Source organism: Saimiri boliviensis (genome assembly GCF_048565385.1).
Source record: "Saimiri boliviensis isolate mSaiBol1 chromosome 19 unlocalized genomic scaffold, mSaiBol1.pri SUPER_19_unloc_4, whole genome shotgun sequence".
In the NCBI taxonomy this organism is placed as follows: domain Eukaryota; kingdom Metazoa; phylum Chordata; class Mammalia; order Primates; family Cebidae; genus Saimiri; species Saimiri boliviensis.
The window spans coordinates 1,555,713-1,562,758 of NW_027412505.1; the positions used below are offsets into that span (position 1 = coordinate 1,555,713).

General features: G+C 40.7%; 1 long non-coding RNA gene across 1 annotated transcript; it reads left to right on the forward strand.

Moving 5' to 3' along the window:
* Positions 1-248: 248 nt before the first annotated feature.
* LOC141583351 (uncharacterized) lies at positions 249-4,861 on the forward strand. The gene is made up of 3 exons (XR_012516011.1): positions 249-423; positions 835-948; positions 4,012-4,861. It is a non-coding gene; the product is annotated as an uncharacterized LOC141583351 (long non-coding RNA).
* Positions 4,862-7,046: the final 2,185 nt, after the last annotated feature.

Consider the following 7,046-nt stretch of genomic DNA (forward strand, 5'->3'; position numbering starts at 1 on the left):
TCCATCGCCCCCAGCAGAATTGGTCAGATAGTGCCTGTGTCACGGTCCTGACTGTCTCCACGAGGGGCTGTCCTTGTGAGCCTGTGCTCCTCTGAGATCATCTTCACTGTCCTAACCTCGCTCAGTCATGATTGCTTTCAGCTGCCCTGGCTGGCTTAGGAGAAAACCTAAGACTATGGAGTCCCAGAGCCATTCTCTGCCCTCTCTATCTCCAGGAGAGGAAGAAAATACCAGGGATCTTCATGGAGAAATGACCCACATGAGGGCCTGGACTCTCCAGCAGTTACAGCAGAGGAAACTCCCTGAGGAAGCATGGAGTAGCTGAACGCCCAGACTGGGAAAGCAGGGTTGTGTTAACCACTGTTTAATCCTCACATGCTCCCTGCCCCAAACTGCTAGCCAGTGAATGACAACGGACTGGGAGTAAGTAATAGGCCTACAGAACCATGATAAAGAATTGTCCAAGGAAAGACCCTTTTACTCTGTTTGCAAGGTGAAATTGCTGTATTTGATCTAAAGTTTTCTGAAAGGCAGCAGCGAGTTTCTGGAGGATGAGTTACCTGCTTTGCACAGGGAGGGTGAGGCCAAGGCTTTCGTGGTATATCTGCTGCCACTGGGTGATGAGGGAACCTGGGAGAGTCTTAGTCTTTCTGGACTTGAGTTTTCTCATCAGTAAAGTAGGTGCTAATTGTACCTCTCTGAGGTCCCTTCCTGCTTAGTTTTCTCTGAGACCTTGAGGGACTGAGATGGTCTTTAACACTGCCTGGACCTCTAACCTGCCTCTGACCTCTCTGGGTCTGACTCCTGACTCTGGCCCCTGTGTTTCTCCTTCAGAGCCTGAGCTGAGTTCACACCTGGGAAGCTGAGAACTGAGGGAACAGATGGAAGAAAGTCAGCAGGTTTTGGAAAAGAGAAGAACCTGTAAAGGACAAGTCAGCGCTAGAACAGGTGAGAAACAAAGCAGGGGAGAATAAGGACAAACTGGGCCAGAAGCCTCAGGGGAATGGGCAATGGGCCTGTGATCATTCAGCCACCTGCATCCTCCCAAGCCTAAACCTGGAAGAAGTCAAAACCCTGAATAGACCAATAACATGGTCTGAAGTCGAGGCAGCAATAAAGAGACTACCACCCAAAAAAAGCCCAGGTCCAGATAGGTTCACAGCTGAATTCTACCAGACATACAAAGAGGAGCTGATACCATTCCTTCTGAAACTATTCCAGACAATCCAAAAAGAGGGAATCCTTCCCAAATCATTTTACGAGACACCAAAACCCGGCAGAGACTCAACGAGAAAAGAAAATTTCAGGCCAATATCCATGATGAACATAGATGCAAAAATCTTCAATAAAATACTGGCAAACCGATTGCAACAGCATATCAAAAAAGCTCATCCACCATGATCAAGTAGGATTCATCCCGGGGATGCAAGGCTGGTTCAACATACGCAAGTCCATAAACGTAATTCACCACATAAACAGAACAAAAGACAAAAACCACATGATTATCTCGATTGATGCAGAGAAGGCTTTTGACAAAATTCAACAACCCTTTATGCTAAAAACCCTCAATAAACTAGGTATTGACAGAATGTATCTCAAAACAATAAAAGCTATTTACGACAAACCAACAGCCAGTATCATACTGAATGGGAAAAAACTGGAAGCATTCCCTTTGAAATCTGGCACTAGACAAGGATGCCCTCTCTCACCACTCCTATTCAATATAGTACTGGAAGTTCTAGCCAGAGCAATCAGGCAAGAAAAAGAAATAAAGGGTATCCAAATTGGAAAGGAGGAAATCAAATTGTCTCTATTTGCAGATGACATGATTGTATATCTGGAAGACCCCATCATCTCAGCCCAAAATCTCCTGAAACTGATAAACAACTTCAGCAAAGTCTCAGGATACAAAATCAACGTGCAAAAATCACAAGCATTCCTATACACCAGTAACAGACTTCAAGAGAGCCAAATCAAGAACGAACTGCCATTCACAATTGTTACAAAGAGAATAAAATACCTAGGAATACAACTAACGAGGAACGTAAAGGACCTCTTCAAGGAGAACTACAAGCCATTGCTCAACGAAATAAGAGAGGATACAAGAAGATGGAGAAACATTCCATGTTCATGGTTAGGAAGAATCAACATCGTGAAAATGGCCATACTGCCCAAAGTAATTTACAGATTCAACGTTATTCCCACCAAGCTACCAATGACCTTCTTCACAGAACTGGAAAAAAACACCTTAAACTTCATATGGAACCAAAAGAGAGCCCGCATAGCCAAGTCAATTCTAAGAAAAAAGAACAAAGCAGGAGGCACCACACTACCGGACTTCAAACTATACTACAACGTTACAGTAATCAAAACAGCATGGTACTGGTACAAAAACAGAGATATAGACCAATGGAACAGAACAGAGGCCTCAGAGGAAATACAACATACCCACAACCATCTGATCTTCGACAAACCTGACAAAAACAAGCAATGGGGAAAGGACTCCCTGTTTAATAAATGGTGTTGGGAAAACTGGCTAGCCATGTGCAGAAAGCAGAAACAGGACCCCTTCCTGACACCTTACACAAACATTAACTCCAGATGGATTAAAGACTTAAACATCAGACCTAACACCATAAAAACCCTAGAAGAATATCTAGGCAAAACCATTCAGGACATAGGTGTAGGCAAGGACTTCATGACCAAAACGCCAAAAGCAATGGCAACAAAAGCCAAAATAGACAAATGGGACCTAATCAAACTCCACAGCTTCTGCACGGCAGAAGAAACAGTCAGTAGAGTGAATCGGCAACCAACAGCATGGGAAAAAGTTTTTGCAGTCTACCCCTCTGACAAGGGGCTGATATCCAGAATTTACAAAGAACTAAAGCAGATCTACAAGAAAAAAACAAACAAGCCCATTCAAAAATGGGCAAAGGATATGAACAGATACTTTACAAAAGAAGACATACAGGAGGCCAACAAACATAAGAAAAAATGCTCATCATCACTGGTCATCAGAGAAATGCAAATCAAAACCACATTGAGATACCATCTCACACCAGTTAGAATGGCGATCATTAAAAAATCTGGAAACAACAGATGCTGGAGAGGATGTGGAGAAATAGGAACACTTTTACACTGTTGGTGGGAATGTAAATTAATTCAACCACTGTGGAAGACAGTGTGGTGATTCCTCAAGGACCTAAAAATAGAAATCCCATTTGACCCAGCAATCCCATTACTGGGTATATATCCAAAGGATTATAAATCATTCTACTACAAGGACACGTGCACACGAATGTTCATTGCAGCACTGTTTACAATAGCAAAGACCTGGAACCAACCCAAATGCCCAATGATGTTAGACTGGATAGGGAAAATGTGGTACATATACACCATGGAATATTACGCAGCCATCAAAAACGATGAGTTCACGTCCTTTGTAGGGACATGGATGAACCAGGAAACCATTATTCTCAGCAAAGTGATACAAGAGCAGAAAATCAAACACCATATATTCTCACTCACAGGCGGGTGATGAACAATGAGAACACATGGACACAGGGAGGGTAGCACTACACACTGGGGTCCGTTGGGGGGAAATGGGGGAGGGATGGGGGGTGGGGAGGTGGGAGGTGGGAAGATACAAAAGGAATACTCCCTTTTTTTAAATTGCATTTTAGGTTTTGGGGTACATGTGAAGAACATGCAAGATTGTTGCATAGGTACAACATGGCAGTGTGATTTGCTGCCTTCCTCCCCTTCACCTGTATCTGGCATTTCTCCCCATGCTATCTCTCCCCAACTACCCACCCCCTGCTGTCCCTCCCCTGTTTCTCCCCGACAGACCCCAGTGCGTAGTGCTCCCCTCCCTGTGTCCATGTGTTCTCACTGTTCAACACCAGCCTATGCGTGAGAACATGCGGTGTTTTTAACGACCCACAAAGAGACTTAGACTCTCAAACACTAATAGTGGGAGACTAACATTCCACTGTCACTATTTGACAGATCAACAAGACAGAAAATCAACAAGGATATCTGGGACTTGAACGCAGATCTGGACCAAGTGGACCTAACAGACATCTACAGAAATCTCCACCCCAAATCCACAGAATATATATTCCTCTCAGCACTGCATGATACCTAGTCTAAAACTGACCACATAATTGGAAGTAAGTTGCTCCTCAGCAAATGCAAAAGAACGAAAATCCTAACAACCTCTCAGAACACTGTGAAATCAAATTAGAACTCAGGATTAAGAAAGTCACTCAAAACCACACAAGTACATGGAACCGGCACAATTTGCTCCAGAACAGCAACAGGATAAACAATGAAATGAAGGCGGAAATAAAGATGTTCTTCGAAACCAATGAGAACGAAGACACGACATACCAAAATTTCTGAGACACATTTAAAGCAGTGACTACAAGAAAAATTATAGCAATAAATGCCCACATTGGAAGTGAGGAAAGATCTAAAATCGTCACCCTATCATCAAAATGGAAAGAGCTAGAGGAGCAAGATCAAAAAAATTCAAAACCTAGCAGAAGACAAGAAGTAACTAAGATCAGAGCAGAAGTGGAGATAGAGACAAAGAAAAACTCTTCAAGAAATCGGTAAATCAAGCAGCTGGTTTTTTGAAAAGATCAACAAAATAGACAAGATAGCCATACTAATGACATAGAAAAGAGAGAAGACTCAAATGGATGCAATACAAAATGATAAAAAGGGTATCACCACCAATTCCAAAGAAATACAAACTACCATCAGAGATTACTACAAACAACTCTATGCATATAAACCAGTAAATCTGGAAGAAATGGATAAACTCCTGGACACTTACACCCTCCCAAGACTAAATCAAGAAGGAGTTAATCCCTTAATAGACCAACAATAAGGACTGAAGTTGAGGCAGTAATTAATAGCCTACCAACCAAGAAAGTCCAGGCCCAGATGGATTTACAGCAGAATTCTACCAGATGTACAAAGAGGAGTTCATATCACTCCTTCTAAAACGCTTCGAAACAATACAAAAAGAAGGAATACTCCCTAACATATTTTACGAGACCATCATCATCCTCAGACAAAACCTGGCAGACATACAACTAAAAGAAAAAAATTCAGGCCAATATCCATGATGAACATTGATGCAAAAATCTTCAATAAAATACTGGCAAACTGAATCCAACAGCACATCAAGAAGCTTATCCATCACAATCAAGTAGGCTTCACCGCGGGGATGCAAGCCTGGTTCAGCATACGTAAATCTATAAATGTAATCCATCACATAAACAAAGAAAAAAAAACACATCATCTCAAAGGATGCAGAGAAGGCCTTCAACAAACTTCTACAGCCCTTTATGCTAAAAAAAAAAAAAAAAAAAAAAAAAAAAAAAATCTCTCAATAAACTAGTATCAATGGAACACATTTCAAAATAAAAAAAAGCTATTTATGACAAACCCACAGCCAACATCTAACTTAACGAGCAAAAACTGGAAGCATTCCCTTTGAAAACTGGCACTAGACAAAGGTGCTCTATCTCACCCTTTCTATTCAACATAGTATTGGAAGTTCTAGCTAGAGCAATCAGGCAAGAAAACGACATAAAGGGTATTCGATTAGGAAAAAAAGAAGTTAAATTGTCTCTATTTGCAGATGACATGATTGTATATTTAGAAGATCCCATTGTCTCGGCCCAAAATCTCCTTAAGCTGCTAAGCAACTTCAGCAAAGTCTCACAATACAAAATTGATGTGCAAAAATCACAAGCATTCCTATACACCAGTAAAAGACAGAGAGCCAAATAATGAGTAAATTCCCATTTACGATTGCCACAAAGAAAATAAAATGCCTAGGAATACAACTAGCAAAGGCTGTGAAGGACCTCTTCAAGGAGGATTACAAACCACTACTCAAGGAAATAAGGGAGGACACAAACAGATGGAAAAACATTCCATGCTTATGGTCAGGAAAAATCGGTATGGTTAAAATGGCCCTACTTTCCAAAGTAATTTATAGATTCAGTGCTATCCCCATCAATCTACCACTGACCTTCTTCACAGAACTAGAAAAAAAAAAAAAAAAAAAAAAAAAAAAAAAAAAAAAAAAAAAAAACCACTTTAAACTTCATATATAACCAAAAAAAAGAGCCCATAAAACGACAATCATAAGCAAAATAAACAAAGCTGGAAGCATCACGCTACCTGACTTCAAACCATTCTCAAAGCTACAGTAATCAAAACAGCATGGTACTGGTACCAAAAATGAGATATAGAGCAATGGAACAGAACCAAGACCTCAGAAGTAATGCCACACATCTACAACCATCTAATCTTTGACAAACTTAACAAAAACAAGCAATGGGGAAAGGATTCTATGTTTAATGAATGGTGTTGGGAAAACTGGCTAGCCATGTGCAGAAAACTGAAACTGGACCCCTTCCTTACACCTAATACAAAAATTAACTCCAGTTAGATTAAAGATTTAAACATAAGACCTAACACCATAAAAACCCTAGAAGAAAGCCTAAGCAAAGCCATTCAGGACATAGGCACAGGCAAGGACTTCATGAATAAGACACCAGAAGTACTGGCAACAAAAGCCAAAATAGACAAATGGGATCTAATTAAACTGAAGAGTTTCTGCATAGCAAAAGAAACAATCACTAGGGTGAACTGGCAACCAACAGAATGGGAAAGGAATTTTGCAACCTACCCATCTGACAAAGGACTGCTATCCAGAATCTACAAAGAACTAAAACAGGTTTACAAGAAAAAATGAACCTATTCAAAAGTGGACAAAGGATATAAACAGACACCTTTCAAAAGAAGACATAGATGAGACTAACAAATACATGAAAAAATGCTCATCATCTCTGGTCATTAGAGAAATGCAAATCAAAACTACACTGAGATACCATTTCAGGCCAGTTAGAATGGTGATCATTAAAAAATCTGGAGACAACAGATCCTGGAGAGGATGTGGAGAAATAGGAACACTTTTACACTGTTGGTGGGAGTGTAAATTCGTTCAACCATTGTGG